Source organism: Ursus americanus, chromosome 1 (assembly GCF_024610735.1).
Source record: "Ursus americanus isolate L20-20 chromosome 1, mUrsAme1.1.p, whole genome shotgun sequence".
In the NCBI taxonomy this organism is placed as follows: Eukaryota; Metazoa; Chordata; class Mammalia; order Carnivora; family Ursidae; genus Ursus; species Ursus americanus.
In genome coordinates, this window is record NC_142127.1 from 31,012,266 (window position 1) to 31,035,749 (window position 23,484).

General features: G+C 35.7%; 1 long non-coding RNA gene and 1 pseudogene across 2 annotated transcripts in view; both read left to right on the forward strand.

Annotated features, from left to right (window-relative positions):
- LOC123782170 (uncharacterized) overlaps positions 1 to 23,484 on the forward strand; it is a 218,955-nt gene that overhangs the window by 165,976 nt on the left and 29,495 nt on the right. The gene's annotated exons all lie outside the window — the stretch shown is intronic.
- Positions 14,817 to 15,684, forward strand: LOC123783305 (small ribosomal subunit protein uS2 pseudogene; annotated as a pseudogene).

A 23,484-nucleotide genomic window follows, 5' to 3' on the forward strand; every position in this document is an offset into this window, starting at 1 on the left:
AGTTCACTGCTTCTATCCTTTGTCATCTGCACTCTACTATTGAGCCCATCCAAAAAGCAAAAAGATTTTTTTTCAGTTATTATATTTTATAATTCTATAATTTTCATTTAGTTCCTTTTTATAACTTCTTTTTGTTTTTGTTGTTGAGATTTTCTAGTTCTTCATTTCAGAAGAATTTCTAAATGCTCTTTGAGGTATTTTTTATGATGGTGGCTTTAAAATTCTTGTTAGATGAGTCCAAGGTCTGACTGATCTCATCTTGGTGTCTGTTGGTTGTCTTTTCTCATTGTAGTTGTGATTTTTCTGCTCCTTGGTATGATGAGTGACATTTGGATGTTCTGGACATTTTAGATATTATGTAACAAACTTCTGGATTCTGTTTAATACTTTTTAGCACATATTTCTTTCCCCTGTTAGGTATAGCATAAAGGCAGGGTGGGTATATCTGTTCCACTTCCCACTAAGCAAATGTGGGGCACTGATTCATACTGCTTTGTGGCAGGTGGGTAGAGTGGCAGTTCAGTTCCTCTCTTAGCCCCCTGACACCTTGCCAGTACAAGTGGGATATTGGCTGAGCCTGACTTTTTGCTCTGAGAGGGCCCCAGCTGCTAACAGAAGAAGGGAAGTCAAATGCCAACTAGTGCCACTTTTTTCTCATCCCCTCCTTTTATCTCTTGATGCCAGTTCTCTTTTGGGCCCCATTGACACTGGAATGGGGGTATGAGGCAGAGTGGTGATGAGCCCCACTTATCATTGGCTCATTAAGTCTCTGCTGCCAGGTGGGATGGAGGCTTAACATACTCCTGGACCTGCTAATGACACCTGGGCAGGGCAGTCAAAGCATTCACTGCTTTTGTTGGGTGAGAGTTGGAAGACCAATATACCACTCAGCTGTGCTGACACTAATGTGGCAGGGGAATCAGAATCTTGCCTGCTTTAGCCAGGTCGGGTTGGGGGGGGGGGGCGGCAATGGTGAGTAGAAGAATCCCTCCCTGCTTGGCCCTGATGACACCACTGTGTGGGGACATTGGAGCACCACTGTCTAATGCCCCTGTGCAGGGGATGTGGGAGGTAAAGTGGTGGGTGAGATAGGGGGTTAAGGATCAGCTCACTTCTTGGCCCAGTTGAAACTGTGAGAGTGTGTTTAGGGGGTGGATTTTCCATTGGTTTTGTTGAGTAGGGTAGATGTTGCCAAAAATGTTTTCTGTTAGTTTACTCTTTTGGCTAGGAGGAATAGGCTTTTCTTGGAGACTTTTTGGGGGTCTACACCTGCTAGAAGTTCTGGGTTGGAGGCTTCTTCAGGGCCCTGTCTGAGATATATGGGAGGCAATAAAGAAACATAGGGAGCTCACCTCAAGTCCCAGGGTCCTTAGACAGTTTGCCCTTCTACCTTTCAGAGCCCATCTGTGATTGTTCTCATGTTATACGGATGGTGAGAGGGAGGATCTGGGAGGAAAGGGCTAATTTATCTTGGTCAGACGTGGAAGTCACCAACAATATGTTCTTTCTTTCTTTCTTTCTTTCTTTCTTTCTTTCTTTCTTTCTTTCTTTCTAACAATATCTTTTAAAGAACCTAAGTTTTTAAATTGTATGAGATCCATTTTTTCTTTCATGAATCAGATACCACCATTAAATAAGATGTTAGCTGTTGATTTTTCATAAATGTTCTATATCAGGTTTAGGAAGTTCCTTTCTACTCCTAATTTGTTAGGAGTTTTTTTATTAGTCATGTATGTTGAATTTTGTCACATGTTTTTCTACATCTGTTGAGATGATTATATGGTTTTTTCTTAGTTTATTAATCTGCTGAAGTACTTTGATTAATTTTTGGCTGTTAAACTGACTTTGTATTTCTGGCACAAACCCCACTTAGTCGTGATGTGTTATATTTTTTTAGATTTGTTGGATTTAATTTGCTAAAATTTTGTTTACAAATTTTTCATGCATTTTCGTTAGGAATGTTGGTTTGTAGTTTATTTTTTATTATTCTTTCTTTGTCAGGTTTTGGTATCAGGATTTTCCTTAGATATTACTTGGTTATATTTTCTAGACCTTCTCAGTGCCCATAAACCTCATTTCTATTTCTTGTTTCAGCAGGTCTTCTTTTGATATATTCCCACCTTGCCAACAATAATTAAAGCCTCTGATGGTTAGTAATTAACTTCAAGGTCAAGAATAAATTAGTATACATTTGAATTACAATCTTTTGATTTATAGTGGCCCAAAAATGAAGGTAATTAAATGTTACAGCATTAAACTGTGATCAAATCTTTAAGGATGAATATTCAAGTGGTTCATTTAAATAAGAAGCCTGAAATTAAAAAACTAAAATTTTTGCAGGAATTCTTCTAACTACTATTTCCACATCAATTTTTTTTTAGCTGTTTTTCCTAATGAAATACTATAGTGACCATAAAGAATACAAACATGGAACATACTTAAACTTGTTCCTATTTTTTCCCCATTGGTTCAACTTTACTAAACTCTTGTGAACCAATTATGCAAAGTGATGATAATTAATTTGCATCTTTAGACAAGTGAAAGCTTTTTATAAAGGATGGTTATTAAATGTTTAGTATCTCTAAGGAGGTCAGAGAAAGAAAAAATAAAGAAATCCTTATTACTAGAAGAAATAAGGGGCTTGCAGAACAAAAGAACACAAATAGAGATTCTTTGACACTGGTTCTGGTACCACTAGGAGAGTCAGCTGTTTATTTTCCCTGCACTAGTTCTACATGGTGCAATTCTTTCCATCTTTCATTACAGTAATGCCTTAAATTTGATATTTAAATCAGGTGATCGTTAGAAACTGTTTAAAATTTAAGCTAGGTATAAGATTATCTGATAAATAGAACATGAATCTTCCATATGTTTTAAATTTTTATTGCTTATAAAAAGCTTAATGTAAATCTTTACATTTCCAGATAGCTTTAATAGCATTAATGTTTTTAGGACTACTCTTTTCTGATACAACCTTATTTGAAATGTTTCCATCTCAATAACTGTGTTTTCCATCTCCATTCTGTGCTTGATATCTGTCAGATTTAAGGGGATTCAAAATGCTCTTGTGAAAGGTTATGTGATAGTACAGTATAACTTGAATGAGAGCATTATCACAAAGGAAGCTGTACTTTATCAACCTTCTCAAGTATTTCAGTAGTAGAGCAGAGGAGGGGAACTTTTCTTCAGGACCTTCTCTCCTCCTTCTATCCACTAACTCTGAGTGAGGGAACTCTTGGTGTTCCCTCAGTCTTGATTTTCAAGATAATTGATCCCTGAAAGCTTTTGGTTTTTCAAGGGTTGTTCAAAATTTTGGGCTTACCAATTAAACTCTGTTTCTAAGTTATTTTTGAGTCTTTAGAATATGTATTTTCTTTTATATGGTAATTGAGCTGAAGATAGGTGTTTAATGTGGTATCTTTATCAAATATACACTTTAATATTCACAATAAGTCTGATGGCAAGTAATGTTATATGTACCTTTTTTTTTTTTAATAGTAAACTATTTTTTAAGTAGTAAATAGAAGCTCTAGCTTGGAGAGACTAAGTTATATTCAGGGTCACACAACTAATTGATAACAGAGCATGTACAAAGGCCAAGGCATACTTGAACCTACAGCCCATGATCTTGTCTTGAACTATTGTCAGATGGCCTAATACCAGTTTAGAAGTATGTCCAGTAGAGGTGGAGACTCATACAACATTCAAGATACCATGAAGTCTTATTCTGAAACCCTTTGCAGCATTATCTAAAATCATAAATGTTCAACTATGGCAGATACACAAGTGACTATAAAATGAATGAGCATCATTTTGCTACTTCCATGAGTTAGCAGATCTGCTTATCAAAACTTCAGAGAAGTAAGTGAAATCTTATCTTTCTTTTTCCACCCAATTAAAATTCCATAAATTCTATAAACCCCAAAACTTCATAAAAACCAATATTTGATTTTTTACGTAAAGACAGTAAAATTTAGAATGGAATTAGAATAACCTGAAATATTTGGAAAAGGTGAAGAGATATCTCAAATATCATCTACAACTTAAAAATCCTATTCTTAGCCAAAAGTATGGTTATATGGCTAACATTGATGGATAGAATTTTGTATTTCTTATACTTAAGGAAGATTTTATTTTATATACTTTATTAAAAGAAAAACCTCTATTTTTTTAATCATTTGAAGGATTGATTTTGTTGCCCATTGTCTTTTAGAAAAATGGGATGGTAGATAGGATGGGGGAATAGTTAAGAAAATTACAATTTATTTTTTATCTCTATGCATGTGTTGATTGCCTGAAGGGTCTCATTAGCTTTTAAGTTTACCAAGGAAGTCACAAAACTCTGTTTGATATGTGATTGAGCATTGGTTCTCAGCAAATGCCATGAAAGCATCACAGAGTGTGGCAGACTGTATGGACATCTCTCTTAGAACCTGGGAGAGGCCTTTGAAGGCTATAGTTGCTGCTGATAATGATTCACATTGTAATCCATTGGGTGACTGGAGCTACCTCATCCAGAGAGGTTTGAGGGTTGCAGGGTAATTTCTTGACTGGTAGATGTACCAAGTACTCACTGCGTTGCTTCCAGAAGGAAGATAGCAGCCTGGTATAACCCAGTCTCAGTGCACCAGAAATCAGTTCCTTGCTTCTTTCAATTCTGGTCTGTTCTGAGAGCACTCCCTTAAAAAATAACTTGGAGGAGAATACTAGTCTCAGAGTCTGCTTTTAGGGAATAAGACTTAAGACTTGTGGCAATTTAACTATCAGAACTCACCTTTCTTGCCTATATTTCAAGAATGTGCCTAGGTTCACTTTTGATGTATATAGATGCCTGTATAGCCATTAAGATTGCTGGTTGTGTTACTTGATTCTATTTTGCCTTTTCTCTATACCCTTCTTCCTTTGATGGAAGAGTACTGAGGTTATGTATTATAAACATTACAAAGAATTTCATAAGCTGTTGAATGTGGAAAGAAAATGCTCATATTGTTTGTACTTTTGAGGAAATTACTAAAAGTATAACACACAGCAAAGTCACAATCAATGGTAATCACCTCCTTTCTTCCTGTATGCTTTTAGAAATAATTTTATAATCACTCTTCTGTCTGTTCCAGATTTTATTGTATCCCACCCATTTCTCCTACTGGCAGCTTCTCACTGTGTTTTATGTATTTGTCAGTTTTACCTGATTAGAAATATACTGGATATGAAACAGAAGCTGATTTTGACCCCCATCTGATGTGGACACCATTAATTTATAACAAAGCTGTTTTGCCATTACTGAGAAAAGAAAAAAACAGCAAACAGCTGCTTTGATGGAAAAATCTGCCCTAATCCCTGGGGAATGAGGAGTTCAGACATGATATAAGCTGACAGAGGGTGAAAAAATAATCTTCAGGCAGATAAATTAGTGCAGCTAGGATGGGCAGGGCAGGATGGCATCCCGGAGAAGAGAACACAGGGTATCCTGGGGCCACACAGTACACTTAGAAAAGGTGACATCGGGGAATGACAATAATCAGTTTACCAGTGTTTACAATAATGAAAGAGTGCTAAAAATATAGGAATGAATTTTTGGATATATTTAAAGGAGGTTCATCTGCTTAGAAGCCTTTTAAGATTATTGTTCTATCTCAGTTGATATTTTCCTAAACACCAGTAGAGGCCTCCAGACACTTCATTAAGTAAATAAACACCATCCATACACAGGGGAAAGGATGATGCCTATTGTGTCCACTGACTTGGAGAGGAATCAAATAGAATCTTTGATGAAGGTGAATTCAGTAAGAGTCAACTATGATTAGAAGAGGTGCTAAACTTTGTTGTATAACCTGCTCAAATGTCCATTAAAAAAATACTTGGTCTAGAATAGAAAGTCATGATACATGTAATTATCGTTATTTTAGATCACATTTAACTAATTATCACAATGTGGACATTTCTCTGTTAACAATTTATCAGGTCAGTAAGACCATTCTCTCAAGCCACCTGACTTGCCAGTATTCTTGGAATCAAAACACTATAGTTAAAGAGGATGGGAGCAAGGTAATTTGTGGACCCCAACCTGAGTTATTTGGCAAGGAGTACTTTTCTGTCTCAAGGCTTGAACTGAGCATAGTTATAAAGGAAAAGTTTGTGAAATAGTTACTAGCCATGAAAGCTTTACAGAAAATATGACTGACTCCATAAAGAACCTACTAATGAGCAGTCTAAAGCTCCCTTTTATTTGTTTTTTGAAGATTTATTTATTTATTTGAGAGAGAGTAAGGGGGAGTGGAGGGAGGGGCAGCAGGAGAGAATCTTCCAGCAGACTCCCTGCTGAGTGCAGAGCCCACCTATGCTTATGTGGGGCTCAGTCTCAGGACCCATGAGATCATGACCTGAACCAAAACCAAGAGTCCAGTAGGATGCTTAACTGACTGAGCCACCCAGGCTCTCCACTCCTTTTATTTTTAAGTGTACGTGCGTTGTGCATTTATATGCGTGTTTGCAAAGAAGCAACAAGATCTACATGCCTATTACTGATTAACCATGTATTTTCCCCCTAAGTTTTAATGAATAATTACAATTAGAAATCACCTAGGTCCGGTAATGCTCTAGGACATCTGCTGCTTCTGAGGTAAATCCATCAGATTCTGTGAATCACTGATAAAATCCGCTCAGCCCCAACCCCTTATTAACTGCTGTAAGAAACTCCAGCAGCTTCATTATATATTAGACACTTCTCTGACTGTACCTTTAGCTGACAGTATAAATACATTCATTTTGCTGTCACATTAATTGATTTTAGCTAATTAGAAACTTTTTTTTTTTTTTGGCCTTAATTTGATAAGGAAGTGTGAATTCATTTTTCCCCCACAGCAGGTTTGTTATTTGCCGGGGTATTAGGAGAGTGTTAATTAGGCACAGTTCTGTCGAGTTGAGGTTCTAAACTGCATTCACCACACAGACTAAAATGGGCAGGGCGGAAGCTGAGTTTTGGCCACCAGTATGATTTGTGACCTGGCCACCAGGTCAGCTACCTCTGGAATAGAAATCTGCCATAGGTGAATATGTGTATGCCAGGGAAGTGCCAAATCTGATCTTTCCTTCCACAAATGCTCCTATGGCTGAGGTCTCCCTTTTCCCCATTTCAGAACCTCTTGGGAAGCTGTCTCCCCTCAGTCACTGTCATTCTCTCCCAACCCTCCAGCAACCAGTTTTGTGTTCATCCTGGCCCTTTGTAATTTTAAGGCAAAACTCACAGGTTTTGAAAATTCACTGGCCCTGAAGTATTTGCAGATCTTTTGAGCATTTTGGACCCAGAGATTTCTTTGTTCCGTCTCTTCTGCTGAAGGCATAGGGGGCTGACTGACTGCTGTCTGCCTGGAGCAGTGAAGCAAAAGGAAGCAAACAACAGAGCAGTTGAGATTCCTGCTAGAAGCTGGTTTGTAAAGGGAGCCCATTCAGTGTCTTTTGTTTATTTGTGAAGCTCTTCTTCGGGAATGTATAAAAAGGGACTTGAAACGCGTAACTATTTAGGAAAGGAGAAGGGATGTTTGACAACATCATTTTCAATTTTGTGAGAAATGCTCATTTATATCATGTGAATTTTCTGGGAAGATACAGTTGTTCTCTAAGGCATGTGCTTTGTGTTTCCTTTGTTTTCTCTTGTAGCTTTACACTAACCCTTAACACATTTGTCTCCCATCCTGCTTGTGACCAATCTATAAATAATAGGAGCAAATAAAATCATCTTGGAACATCCTTCAGTTATTACATTCTAGCATTTTGAGTCTGCAAATCAAACCTCAGATGTTAATCTCACTACCAAAAGACCTTTTTAAAACCTTCATTGGAAGTATCTGCTGCTGTCTGCTGTTTATAACTACCTTTGAGTCGTAGGTTATATGTGTCTAAAAAAGGATGGAGGGCAGAACCCCTTAACAGAATGCCGAGCTCTCTGACCGAAGTATTTGATAGAGTGGAAAGAATATATTTGGAAACTCCATCCGTCTGTTGGTTATAAACTTGTTTACTGGGTCTTTGTGAGTCTTACTTGTCTTTGTAAAATGCAGATATTAGTACCTATTATAGCATAGTTGTCATTATTAAATGTCTTCTTCTTTTGTCATCCTAGTGTTCATTGTGGTCCTTCCTAATTTTAAAACAAAAGTTACAGTCATTTAACAATGGTTAGCAAATAATAGGTGTTTGTTTATGTGACTGCTCTCTGTTGTCCCCCATTACTATAAGCTATAAGCTCCATGAGGATGACGTATATATCTCATTTCAACACTGTGTCCCCAGCTCCTGGCATGTGGCAGACATTCAATAAACATTTGTTGTATAGCTGTGAAATGTCAGCTATTATGGCATCTAATATTGATATGATTGTTATTTTTTGTAGTTAAAATTTACTAGCTAAAATCCAGCATAAATGCAAATTATATAAAAACAAAAGCAGTATTTGTATTTGAAGTAAGTCTGAAAATGAATTATGTAAGCTTCCATCTCAAGAACACAGGAAAAAAAGCAGATCAAAGCCAAAGAAAGTAGAAAGAAGGAAATCTTAAAAATAAGATCAGAAATCAGTGAAATAAGAAACAAATATGAAATAGTGAAAATCAACAAACAAAAGGTAATTTTACTAATCAAATTACTAATAAAATTCCTAAATCTTTAACAAAATTAACCAAGAGAAAAGAAAGAAAATGAAACATTACCAATGTGATAGATTTTTTAAAAAGTGATTATTATGGGGTACCTGAGTGGCACAGTTGGTTAAGCATCCAACTCTTGGTTTCAGCTCAGGTCGTGATTTCAGGGTCATGAGATTGAGCCCCGCATCGGGCTCTGTGCTGAGCACGGAGTCTGCTTTGGATTCTTTCTTCCTCTCCCTCTGCCCCCTCTGCCCCTCCTGCTCATGCTGTCTCTCTCTCTGTCTCATCCTCTCTTTCAAATAAATAGATAAATCTTAAAAAAAAAAAAGGCAATATTGAAAAAACTTTAGACATCTAACATGTAGATGAAATTTTAAAATTTTACAAAAAATAATTAGCAAAAGTGATACCATTTAATCATCTATATTTTGAGGAAATTGAAAATATTATTACGAAAACCTCCCAGAAGAAAACTCTAAGACTAAATGGCTTCCTCATGAATGCTTCTTAATATTTATAATGAGTGAACTTGTGAAAAACATTCTAGAGTATAGAAGAAGAGGAGCACTTCTTAACACATTTTATGAAGTCAGCATAACCTTGATAACCAAAATTTGACCAGGACACTACAAAAAAGGGAGAATTGGTACCCAAACATAGATGTGAATAATCTTTAAAAATTAGTAAATATTATATAACAATATATAAATCCCCATGATTATGTTTATAGCAGCACTATTTTTAAGTCATATACTGGAAACAGTCCAAATATCCTTTAACAGAATAGGTGTATAAATTGTGGTATGCTTATAAAATGAAATACTATACAGCTCTGAGAATAAATGAACTCTAAATGCAAAAAGACACAAAACAAAGATATCACAAAGATAGTATTGAGCAAAAGAAGCCAAAGTATTATAAATCGGATATTGTTTAAGCTTGAATGGAAGTAGTAGTGACTGGGAGAGGCAGGAATGAGGTTGGAAATTGTTTTTTCTTGATATGGGTGACTGTTACTTAGATGTGTTCAATAGTGAAAATTCATTAACATATTCAATTATGATTAGTGCACCTAGATGAATGTTTATAGTACTTCAAAAAGAAGTTCAAATGCATGCGCGCGCACACACACACACACACACACACACACACACACACTGTAATAATGTAGCCTGATATTTGACCTGCAAAGCTTAGCATTTGTGTCCATGGTATGTGGCAGCATATTCCCATCATGACCACTGTAGTGTTAAACAAATCATATTTAGTATAAAGTAAGGGGGAAAATTAAGTAAATGCAATAAGAACTAAGTTGCTTAGTCTGGAGAGCAGGTGCTCATATAAATATATAAATAGATGAGTCCAAAATATACATATTGCTTTTTTTACTTGTTTTTTTCTCTTAAGGGTTTACACTATAATTATTCTTCAGTGCTAGTAAATAAAAAATATATTACATTTTTATTGTCCAAAGAACAGTTTATTCCATAAATATATTAAAATACATTTAAAAATTACCTTTGTCTGAACATTTTAGGTGGTTTTCAAATTACTGCCATTCTGAACAGTGCCTAAATGGTCTCACTTTACAATGACTGGAGTGCTCTGCTTCTGGCAACCTGTCATATACATTCCATTTCATCATTGTTCACTGCCAGGTGCACACAGTTCACATGGCAGAGAGAAAGCTATCCCAGTATTCTTAATCATTCCTGAACTCTTCTGTCCCAGAATGGCATCTCATAAGCCTATTCTAAAATAATGTTCCTTGAGACCACTCCTGATTAGAGACCTCAGAAGGTGTAGGTAAAGAAAACAGTTCAAACTTTATTATCTTAAGCTCTGCTATATTCTTTGAGGAGACTGGGACGTTATGTACGATTGTTCTGAAACTTTCCAATAACTAACATTTTGCACACTTTTTAACCTAAAAATGAAGTGCTCCTTTTGTGAGCATATTTCAAATTCCTAGTAATGCTTCAACTTTTCAGGCTTTCTTATTCAAATAGAATCAAATTCTGGTTAATAGAAAATGAAAGAAAGAAAAAGGAATAGAAGAATAGCTCTGGAAACATACTGTTCCTCATTTTTCTTGACACTGTATTTCCATCTAAATGAATGCACATTATACTTTTAAAGTGGTAAATAGATGTTCATAATTCTCAATCTGTAGTTCAAAAGCGAGGACAAATGTTATTTCTGTGTCACCGTTTATTTAAAGGAGAGTAAAAGAATGTGATTCTGACTTCATTGCAGTGAGATTATTCACAAAAGGAAAACAAAGTGGCCCTTCTTCTCATGAGATGCAACATCTACACTGGCAAACATAACTAACTCTTTGCAATAGCTCTCAAAGACAGAGAGAATAAGAGGAGGTAAATCCATCGAGAGAGTTCCACAAAGCAAACCTGACCAGAGACTCAAATCCTGTAAAACTTGATTTAAGTCAAGCAAGGCGGGAAACTTCTCTTCAAAACACATGGTAGATGGCATCTCCGTCCTTTAAAATGTTTAGGTAAGATAAGCCAGTTCCTAACAATATACAGTGTCACTTTCCCAGGAAAATATGTCTTAGGGATTGACTGATTCAGTTTTCTTTTGTCAAACTTTAAGGGGTCTCGCATCCATTCTTCCCTTCAATTTGTCACTTTACACTGGTTTATAACGAATCCAATCTGCTTGGATGTGTAAGTAAAAATTCATAAAAACAAAACTAGTAGACTGGGGAAATGTGCTGTCATGTATTTTTATTTTTCCATGCTTTGAGAAAAGTTCTTGTTGCTTTTGTACTCTAATACCAGGGTAACTTTGAGTAGCCACCATTTGAGGGTAATTTGCTGATATTCTTGTGTACTGACCTATTTGCTAAAGAGTGTTTTTTTCTTCCCTTTGGAATTGTTGACTACATAAAATAGAGATAGAGCTGCTTCAAAATCCACAGAAAGGTGACAACATTACTAGGATAAATGCACTAATTGTTCCTCTGAAAAAATTTAAATGAACATCTGTTTGAAGAATAGAGCTATTAAAGGGAATGTTCTGCACAAACAATATGCCACGCAGAATAGTTGTACAATAGTGCTGTGAAATTGTTTAATTAACTCATAAAAGAGGGAATCTAGTACAGGAAATGTATGCAGTGCACTCTGGAGATATTTGACAGTCTTTAAGAGCAGATGTGATTATGATTATAATTATTTTAGTAAATTGAACCATAATTTCTCTTTCTGTTGTAAAATAAGGTGTGGTATATTATGAATCCTAAGTAAAAAAAAACAACAAAAACCTTTAAACATAAGTAATTCATGCAAATCATGACTTTTGTTAAAGCTACAGTATTGCTATCATTACCTTTTTAAATTGAGGTGTACCTTTGTAAATACAACTGAGAAGAATAAGTTTTCAGCATGTAACTAGGTTGAATTTTAGGTGTATTTTGTGGAAATTGGTTTCAATATTTTGTAGACATGACTTTTCACCATAGATTTGGATCATAAAACAGTATTTTATCTCTTATTTATAAGATCAGTTATTTATTTATTATTTATAGAATCATGGTGTGTAGTGAGTATGGAATAATTTCATTTTATTATCAGAGAAACTCCATCAGAGACCCTATAATACTGAACATGAAGGCTACAACAGTTTTTCTTTTTCTTTTTTTTTTTTTTTAATTTGTGAGGTCAATCAGTTTGACTTGAAGTGGATTCATTGACTACCGTGGTATATATTAAGTTTGTTTGATATTACTATGCAAATTTATTATATCTATGCCCTTCTATTATTTTTCACTCATATTCATTTTGGAAATTGCATATTTATATATTCATAACTTTAGTCAGTAATTACAGGAATGTTACATTTTTTGTATATTGCCTTTATCACTCTTATTAACTAAAATTACTGCTAGAAGGAAATTAATCAGACAAATTAGTATGCTTATTCATGAAACCTAGATTATAGTAAGCCCCAAGATTAAGACTAATGAAACAATTACTTATTTAATCATTATTAAAAATGAGAACATTGCTCAGATATTTGACAGTAACTGCAGCAAGCTTTGAAAGTAGACAAATGAATGTGTTTTTCTTGACTGCTCTTTCATGAAAGCAAGATTATTATCACCTGCTGGGAGTTTTGCTTTCATATTTAATATTTTCCATGGAAAAAAAAAGTCTGTCCTTACTAGAAAAAGAGAAAATTTAATTTCTCCAATAGACTTCTCTCTTTGATACTTAAGCTATTCTGACTCTGACTTTTCAATATTTAAGATGTATGTGAAAGTGTTTTTAAGTCAAGGCTATAGACACTTATGGGCACAATATTTTTGCTACTTTATAATAATAAATACCATACTAGAAGTATAAATATTTGCTTAAAGTAATCCTTAACACAAATTGAAAAAAAAATTAAGTTAAACGTGTATTAACAAGCAAAAGTACTATAGGACTAATAATAAAAATCATAATCCTCTCCTCTGCATGTTATGTCAGCAGCTTCCTGGTGCCCAGTGACAGCGATATTTAATCATGCCTGCTTTTCGGTCTTTTAGGTGAATGTCTTAATGTACTGCTTTTCTTATTTCTCAATTTAGACATTAGCAGAAAGTTAGTGATTTTCTGATATAATAGATAAAGATTTTATTCATCCTACTTCCCGTATTTTATCCCCTCTCTGTCTAAAAAGTTCTGGGTTAGTAAGTTTATTAGGTACTTTTGCTAATCTAAATATTATATAAAAAATATCTATTTCTGGGGCGCCTGAGTGGCTCAATCGTTAAGAATCTGCCTTTGGCTCAGGGCGTGATCCCAGGGTCCTGGGATCGAGCCCCGCATAGGGCTCCCTGCTCCACTGGGAAGCCTGCTTTTTCCTCTCCCGCTCCCCCTGCTTGTGTTCCCTCTTTTGATGGCTGTCTCTCTCTCCGTCAAATAAATAAATAAAATGTAAATATATATATATATATATATATATATATATATATATATATATATATATATATATATATATATATATATATTTCTTCTTGTCCCAAATCCAAACACTCTTTTGATTCATGATATTGTAAGGTAAAAATTTCAGCATTCCTAACCCTTCCTTACTCTGCTTTCTACCATACTTTGGTTGTTGGACAAAATAGTGGATGAAATTTGAATTTTAAATTTGAATTTTAGATAGATTTTTTAGTATAAGTATGTCGCAAATTTGTATATATTTATTTCTCGGTAGATAAAGTGATATTTGATTAATTAGACTTGAGAGAAAAGAATATATTGGGGGGATACAAAAAATAAGATAACCAATTTACCTGCATAACCCCCCAAATCATAGGAGTTTGAGGTACCAGATACTTCTAAATTGGGTTTAGGAGACAAAACTAAAATTAGAAAGATTGGTGAAAGGAATGTTTTATCTAACGAGTAGCTAGACTCCCAGATCACCTCCCCAGGCCATCATAGCCAGGCTAAATCCCAAGTCAGAAGAATTTACCAGGAGAGGAAATGAAGCTTCCATTTCTGGCAAATTTGATCTAAAGAGACTGTTAACTCAGGGACAATAAGCTAAACTATGAATAGGGTATAGCCCTGAATTGGCAGCAAGAAGACTGAGTGAAAATCTATGTTCTGTCCTGGGAGTCTTTCAGCCTTTTTTTCCTTTTTGGCTCTCAGAATGCTGATGGCAGCACCATTGAGAAGTAAGCTAGAGAGTTCCCATCCTGGGCTCAAAAGATTAGCTCAAAACAAAAGGTTTACAAAACTGTCATTAGGACATCTCAAGTGAAATAGCATGGTCCCCTTTTTATTGCTCATGGTAAGAGCTATCAATCCAAAGATTCTTTCCGCCTCCAGAGTTTTAGGACCTCACATTTAAATATAAATTGCCAACCAGGGAAAATCAAACATTGGAACTTCCTAATGCAGAAGGCAAAGACCAAAATGAACAAGTAGAAAAGGGAGACTTAGAGGAAACAAAGTTGATAAAGGAAAGACAATAAAACTTAAAAAACAAAGAGCCTTACAGTTTGAGACCTGGGTAGGGGTTCATACAACCTTGTTTTACATTCCCATCATAACTTAAAGGGAAACTTTCACGATATCCAGAGTCCTTGATGTTCTGAAAATGAAAGAGGAGGATATCCTCAAATTCCTAACAGCAAGAACCCACTTAGGTGGCACCAACCTTGACTTTCAAATGGGACAGTGCATCTATGGAAGGAAGAGTGATGAGATCTATATCATAAATCTGAAAAGAACTTGGGAGAAGCTTCTGCTGGCAGCTCATGTCATTGTTGCACTGAAAACCCAGCTGACGTCACTGTCATATCATCCAGGAATACTAGTCAGTGAGCTGTGTTGAAATTTGCTGCTGCTACTGGAGCCCCTCCTATTGCTGGCCTTTTCACTCCAGGAAGCTTCACTAACCAGATCCAAGCAGTCTTCCAGGAGCTGAGACTTCTGGTGGTTATTGATCCCAACGCTGACTAGCAGCCTCTCACAGAGCTGTCTTATATTAACCTGCCTACCATCGCTGTGTAACACAGACTCTCCTCTGCACTATGTGGACATTGATATCTCTTGCAACAACAAGAGAGCTCTCCCTCAGTGTATCTGATATGGTGGTTGCTGGCCCAGGAAGTTCTACACGTGCGTGGCACCATTTCCTTTGAACAACCATGGGAGGTCAGGCCTGATCTCTACTTCTACAGAGATCCTGAAGAGATTGAAAAGGAAGAGTAGGCTTCTGCTGAAAAGGCTGTGACCAAGGAGGAATTTCAGGGTGAATGGACTGCTCCAGCTCCTGAGTTCACTGCTACTCAGTCTGAAGTCACAGACTGGTCTGAAGGCATACAGGTGCCCTCTGTGCCTATTCAGCAGTTCCCTACTGAAGACTGGAGTGCTCAGTCTGCCACTGAAGAATGGTCTGCAGCTCCCACTGCTCAGGCCACTGAACGGGTAGGAACAACCACCGAGTAGTCTTAAGCTGCTCTTCCACAAAGGCAAACAAATGGAAATAAAGTTGAAAGAAAATAAACAGTTCCTAAGGGGGGGAAAAAAGATAAAAGAAAGAAATTGCAAGTAAAGTTCTCAGTAAGATAATACATTGCATTTGAAACAAGAACAGGATATTTTCACAAGGGAGATTCTCTTGAACAAGAAAGAACTCTTTCAAACTACAAGCGGGATAAGAATAAATCAAAAATCAGTAAGATGTTTGCAATATATATTTGAGACAGGCTTCCCAGAAGTAACATCAAAAGACAGAAGGTGAAAAATTGGAAGAGAAGTTAAGAAAATAATATTTTTCCAAAAGGTACAACTAATGAATAATATTAATTCCAAAAAAGAGAACAGAACAAAGTGTAAAAAAATATGAAGTAATACATTTCCAAAACTGATGAGCATAAATTTTGAGACTGAAAGAGTTCATGAAGAATACAGGGGAAAAAATCAACAAAAAAACCCATTAACACTGGAGAAATGGGTCATGAAATTTCAGAATATCAGTGATGAAGAAAATAAAGATCTGAGAAGGAGAGTGATGGGGAGCAGAAGAGAAGAGAGGAAAAGGAGGGAGGAGAAAGTCATATCATATAGTTCAAGTATCAACCTTTTTTCAGCTTTTCAATAGAAACAGTGAAACCTAGAAAACAGTAGAGTACTGTATGAGAATCCTGAGGAAAAATAATTTCCCACATAGAATACTATACTCCGCTAAACTATCAATCAAGTGTGAAGGCAGAAATAAAAATATTTTCGGACAGGTATTGTCTCAAAAACTTACTTCCCATGAAAGCTTTCTCAGGAAACTACTGAAAAATGTGCCAGTAACAAAGTGGGGTAAACTAAGGAAGGTAAAACATGGACTGTGAGATACAGAGGTGAAACAGAAGGAAAGTGAAGAGAATTTCAAGATAATGGTGCAGCAAAGTCTCAGGAAAATAGTTTCTCAGCAAGTCCAAATTGGAGAGGAAACAATGTTCTAGTAGATACTGAAAGCTTACCTGATGTGTTTGACCACATTTAAGCATATTTTTAAAGTTCTTTTACAATTTGAGAATGAACTAGTGTTGATTACTTATAAAGCAAAGTAAATGGAATAAAAAAGATGTAATTACTAACACCCAGAAAAACCAAATGTTTGCAATGAAGGGAACATAATTATAGTATACTATCTGGCTGAGCTCTAATAAATATAGTTATAATGATATGTGTATTAAATATTAATTTGATAAAAATTATTACATAGATTGAGAAGATGGTGATAAGGTAAGAGAGGGAAAGAGAGAGAAGTGGAGCTTTGTAGAAAGACTCAAATATTCTTCTTGTATTATTCAAAGGTATTAGATATTCTAAAAAACTGAAAAATCAAGATATAGGTATGTAATATTTTATTTACAAGTAAGAGGTGAGTAGCAGAAGAAATAATCTGAAAAAGATGAAAATGATTATTTGTGATGATCAGGACTTTGGAAGAGAGAGAAATGTAGCAGAAAATAGCTTTTTCCCCCCTTTTGTTGACTATAAAGGTATTTGTCCTTAAAATTATGTGTATGTATTACTTTGATGTAAATAAATGAACAAATAACAGTAATAAATAAACAGATAAGATTGTTACATGTTCATTTTCTTATAGAAAGGAAGAAAAGAAATAAGTTAATTAAGCCAAATGAACCCAGTAAAAGAAAATATCAGAGTACCTGCAATGGACTTAGAGGAAAGGTGTTATTATTTTTTTGAAACAGTTCACATAGGGTAATCTGTAAGCTAATAAGAAACAGAAAATAAACTGTGGCAGGGTTCCTTTTTTGTACTCACAGCCCTAAGGCCTTTGTGGAGAATGGCAGTAGGCTCATGTAATGGATTCTTGTTGGAAGTGGAAAGGCAAAGATACCACAAGGCTGCCTCTGCTTGTAGGAGCCGTAGACAGTAATACTCAGAGACTTGATGCATTGCATCATTCTCTAACTTGGTTTTTAAAAGCTAAAAAATATGTCATCACTGAAATGAAAACTTCATTGCTGCCCTTTGCAGACCAAGGCAATTCTTAGGACGCTACCATTTGAAGTGATCATCAAGCATCACAAAAAGATGTGGCTTTGTTTGGTGGAGTCTTGAGACAAACGAAAATAATCATAAGGAAAGGAAGAGAAAAAAAAACTATTTATTTTTTTATATCTGTTATGGGATAGGCCTTAGGACACTTCTATGTACCCTATATCATATAATCTTCCCCAAAGCAATGGGAATTAAAAATAGCACTGATAACATATGGCAAAGAAAAGTAACTCTTAGATTTCTAGGAGATACCACAGCTTTATTAAGCAGGTGCTTAGCTCAGTAGAATTCAATTTTTTTATAGGGCTAATAGGATACTACTAGCAGTGCAAAGTTAAGCTATACTAATAAAATTATGGAGTCCAGATCAAGGAAGGTAATGGTTTTACTGTGCTTTGTCTGGGTCATACCACATTTGGAGTATTATAGGATTTGGTTACATTGGGACACAGGCTGAATAAAGGAACCAGGACTGTCAGGAGAATTAAAACCAAATTGTGAGGAGAAATAGCATTCACATGTTATATTCACATGAAGAACTTTTAGAAGAATCAAGGATTTAAGTCTATAGGGAATAAGACCTATTGGAGCATATTATGGGACTTTTTAAGTGTTCTTGTATAGAAGGAATGGATTTTATTCTGGATTGCTTCTAGGACTCAATAGATAGACACAAGTTATAGGAAGCACTTGATGGAGCAATTTCTAATAAATGGTGAATGGTAGACAAATAACAAGTTCTCACAAATTATTTACTGACCCTTTGTTGGAATTGTTTAGGGAACAACCAGATGATCATCAGTTAAACACTTCGAGAGAGGATCCCCACATTGGAATAGAGATTATACCAATTACAATGTAAAGTCTGATCTGGTCTAAAATTATAGGTTCTTAGATATGTCAGTTTTGATATTCAGTCTCCAAATAATGATTATTCAATAAATAAATATCAGCCATATCCAATATATCAGGAAACAAAATAGACATTGTCCTGCCTACTGCAATGTTAAAACCAGGAGAAGGGCTAATAATTAAGCAGATAATTGCAGAAATAATTAATTTTAATCATCATGAACATTATGAAGAAGTAAAGAATATTATGGCAACATATAACACATGATCTAATCTAGTTTGGAAGGACAGGGAAGATTTCATTAAGTAAGTGATGTTTAAGCTGAGACCCAAAGGTTAAGTTAGACACTAAGAAACTACTCTAGATTCAAAGTTGAGGTCCAGAGAAGTGTCTTGGATTGAGAAACTATACATACTGAAACAAAAGATTCTAACTTAGCATTCAACCAATGCTACAAATGTCCCTTAGCATCTCCCTTGTTTATTGATGTGCTATTGATATTGTCTGAAGGTTGCTTTTCTGCTTGAAGGAAGTCCTCTTTGCTCATAGCTTAGCTGTTTTGCTTTGTGGTCATACTTTGGGAACTTTTAGTTTGGTGATTTTGTTGTTGTTCTGGCTGTGACTGACACGAGGACCTACTGCTCTATACTTGTAGAAACTCAAATGAGTCAGGTTCTGAATTATAGGCCACAGAGGCAACTGGGATTGCTTCCCTGCCCTTGACTTTAGAGTTCAGAATACTGTGGTTTAAATGCCACCTGCATAGAGCGCCTGGGTGGCTCAGATGGTTAAGCATCTGCCTTCGGCTCAGGTCATGGTCTCCAGGTCCTGATCGAGCCCCATGTTGGCCTCCCTGCTCGGTGGAGAGTCTGCTTCTCCCTCTCCCTCTGCCTCTCCTCCTGCTTATGTTCTTTCTCTCTCTCTGTATCTCTCTGTCTCAAATGAATAAATAAAAATCTTAAAAAAAAATAAAACAAATGCCACCTGCAAAACAAAGAAGTGAGTGAGGAATGGCTGTCAGAATAAATGAACTCATCCTTTTCCTGAGTGTATTTCAGAAACCTACAGAGTAAAATCTTTCATCAAATTAGAGATGGACCCTCACAAAACTTCAAAGAGTTTGATGATGTGAAAGGAGTAGCCAGGGCCTATGATGTGCTGGTGAATAATTACAATCTGAGATTTATTGGTGACCACTCTTGTGTCATTAAAAGGTTGGCTGACCAGATAAAACCAGGCATTGGCTAGAGGGAAGACTCTTGAGCCTCTCAATCTTTTGAAATTTCTAAGGAGTTTTCCAAGGGGAAAATCAGTATTCACATGCTATATAGGAAGATCTTTACATAGACCAAATGGGTTCAGCTGGCTCAGGCTGCTTCATTTGACAACATCCGATTCAATGCCTGAGAAATGTCATTACACTTTAGATCTTAGGGATATCCATTATGCCTGCTAAGAGTTGAATGGAACATTCTTATGTTTGTGAGGTATTTGATTGAATCTACTGTGTTTGGTTAGCTTCAGATCAATTCAGCAAAAAAAAATTTACAATAGCATCTGACACAGACCTTATCAAGGACTATGTAATCAAAAAGTGTCACCTGTAACATGATTATGTGGACATTCTTGAATGAGTTTTCATAGTGCTGAGTATTTCTGATAGTGTGACTCAAGGTAAGACACCCAGATAATAGTAGCTTTTGTTTAATACCTAGGATAGTGAGATTTCTAAATGCTGTGAGCACCAGGTCCTTTTAATAATAGAGCTTACAGATGTGGTCTTCGAGTTATGTAACTAAGTATCAAGTTGTGACACTAAAATTGAAAGCTGAGCATTTTGTCAGTGACAACTTTTATTCTCACTCCAAAATCTTTAATTTTTGAAAGAATTGTTTGGTTGCACAAGTACCCTAGAAAACATAGTTTATGAATGAACCAAACTGGTCACTTCAGTTTATCTTGAATAATACCAATAAACAAGATAAAACAGGAAATGTGGAGAAAAAACTTTGAAGACTCATTTATCTCAGTAATTCCAAGTCAATTACTGTTTTTTGAGCAATTCAAGCATTATCTGTGAATACCACAGGACATATGGAATAACAGATATCAAGATTGCAAAATAAAACACCTTTAAATTAACAGAAACAAAATTGGGTGAAAACAATAATAAACTCATCAAAGAATTTATTATATAAAATATGTAACTTCTGTACATAAGGTATATATAAACTGTGTAAAAATTATTCCCAGTTTCAATCACTCACCTTACATTATAGACCTGTATTTTTAAATATATACTAAATATATTCTCAATATATTATTAAAAAATAATAATAGCTCACTATGTTCTTGGCACAGCTAAACTCTTTACATATATCATCTCATTTACATTCACAACAACTTTGTAAGGTAGGCACTATTGTGATTTTCATTACAGATGAAGAAACTGCTTCTTAGAGGGGAAGGAAATAACCCAAGGTTATATGGCTAGTGAGTGTTAAAGACAGAATTTGGTTAAGGCTTTCTGAGTTTAGAGCCTGGCTCTTAATCACAAACTGAACCTCTGGCTACATAGTAATACAACTGATTGAAAAACAATGAATTTAAACAACTTATCTTCTTTGCACACCCTCAAACAGATAGTTTCCTTTTAAAGTGATTTCTTATTTTTAAAAATGCATTGTTTTTGAACTGAGTATTTTGAAATTTTGCAGACATTGTTACAAATCATACCCCCATTCACCTGAAGTAAGATCATGGTGGTATTCCTATGTGAGTCAGAGGATGTTGAGAATTCTGGAGGTAACATCTGGACTTTAGTGTGACATTGGTAGGCTATTTAGGACTGGAGGCTGATTCCTTTTCTTAATTGCTTTATCTTCTAGTTTATATTAGACCTGTAGACCAGGTGGCTGGTGACTTGCAACAAGTAAATGAAGAATTTAGGGGGAGAAATCATGAGCATCCTTTTTAGAAACAATTGGGTAATCAAGTTAGAATTTTTAGGATGGAGACTTTCCTTTGTCAACACTCTCTCCCCTGAAAAGTGCCATTCCTCAAGCTCCTTATAGCTTTCAGAAACATGGTATAATTTATTTTCAAAGGTCTGCTTGCTATGTTAGATGAGGTCAAGAGCCTCAAGGGTGAAGATGACAGCCATATAGAGAGAGTGAAGAGAATCTGGCAGGCAAAGTTAGCCCCAGAAAAGCAAAGTAGGTATTGGAGCAATAATGTGGTATTTGAACAAATTACGTAAGTTATGCAAGTTCTTCCTTTTCTGGATGGACTTTTCTATATGATTTTACAGTTTTAACTTTTTAACGTATTTTTATCCAAGTGGCTTTGATTGGAAGTTTATCTGTACAGACCAGTCTAGTGTTGAGTATTTGCATCGTCCTGAAGTTTTGAAGTTTGGTTACTCATTGAGAGAATCTTGAGACCTAAATGAATGGTCGAAGAAATAAGGCAAAGTTGTTGCTTTTCCCCCCAGATAATATTTTCTACCCCCCTCCCCATAATGTTTTCATTGTGGTGATATGTAGTATGATGTCCTTGGGTAAGGAAACATTTTGCCTTGATATTTCACTGCAGTAATATCATTTTTGATTAGGTATTACTAGTTTCTCAATTCTACAAGGAATTTAAACCTTGCTCTTGAATTAAGTGGTGAATGACAAAAATATTTTGACACAAATGAATGAGGTTTCTGATTCAAAGACTAAATTCATGCAAGGGTCATTATTTTGTTAAGTTTTCATTACAGTGTCCAACTTGAGGGATACGTATTGATTAAATAGGACCCAAAGGCAAGTCCATATACCCAATTCTAGCTACAGCACATTCCAGTAGTAGGTGTCCGCTGTGTAGAAAGACTGGGGAAGTTTCTTAATCAAATTTCTTACAAATCTTTGATGTCTGCTTATTTATTTTCTGCAGAGCAGCAGACTCTTCACGTTTGAAGTCCCAGTAGGAAGAGCCTGTTTCTGTTGAGTTTGATTATAGAAAGAGAGGTATGCTTAGAGGGAACCCAGCTGGATGTATCCAGCTTGCTGCCTTAGTTTCTTTCATCCTAGAAGAGAAAGGAAGAGGAAGAGCAGTTATAGAATTGGTAATTGTACTACTGGCAGAGCCACAAATGATATTTATTCTATTATACTCGCTTGGAACCAGAGGATTCATTTTTGCAGCAGATGGAAGGTGGATAGCATGCAAATGCTTGGATTAAACACACTGTAATGCTTCAAAACCCTCACCGTTGGTCTCTGTTACATAACAGTGTTGTTCGTAGACATATTTTGCAGCTGTTACATTGGTGCTTATTTAGAACAGTTTGTAAGAAGAACTAAAGCTGTTTGTTTGGTTGTAGTTTTCTACCAAATATTTGAATAGGAGTCAGGTGACTATTAGGCTGGAAGGAAAAAGCACGAAAGTTTAGGATTTGGCCATGTTTCAACAACTGTTAAGTTTTAACAATTCTGGTAATGTGTTCAGTCTCTTAAATGTTATGGGACTGATATTTCTTCACTTTTTTATGGGAAGGGAATTAGATTAATTGTGAGGGGTTGTCACTGGGGAACCTTTGGTTAAAGGTTACTTTTGAGTTTATTCCTGGAAAGGAATGAAACCGGCAGGGAGGAGATCAGTTTTCTGTTATGTCCGATGACCATTTCCAGGAAAGTTTGGCTAGCCAAACCACATAGATTCTTGGTTTCTATTGTAATTTGCCAAAAGGGATATCCCCCCATGGAAATTGTTACACTTGTTTTTATAATATTGGCATCTGTAAGCTCTTCATTGTAAGCTATCTCAAGGAATAAAATCTTGAGAAGGAGGCTGAAAAGATCTACATCCTGAGATCCAGAAAATGGAAAAACACTCTCTGCCACAATTGGAAAGTCTAATCATCCCTATTGTGTATACTGGTTGGTGGAAA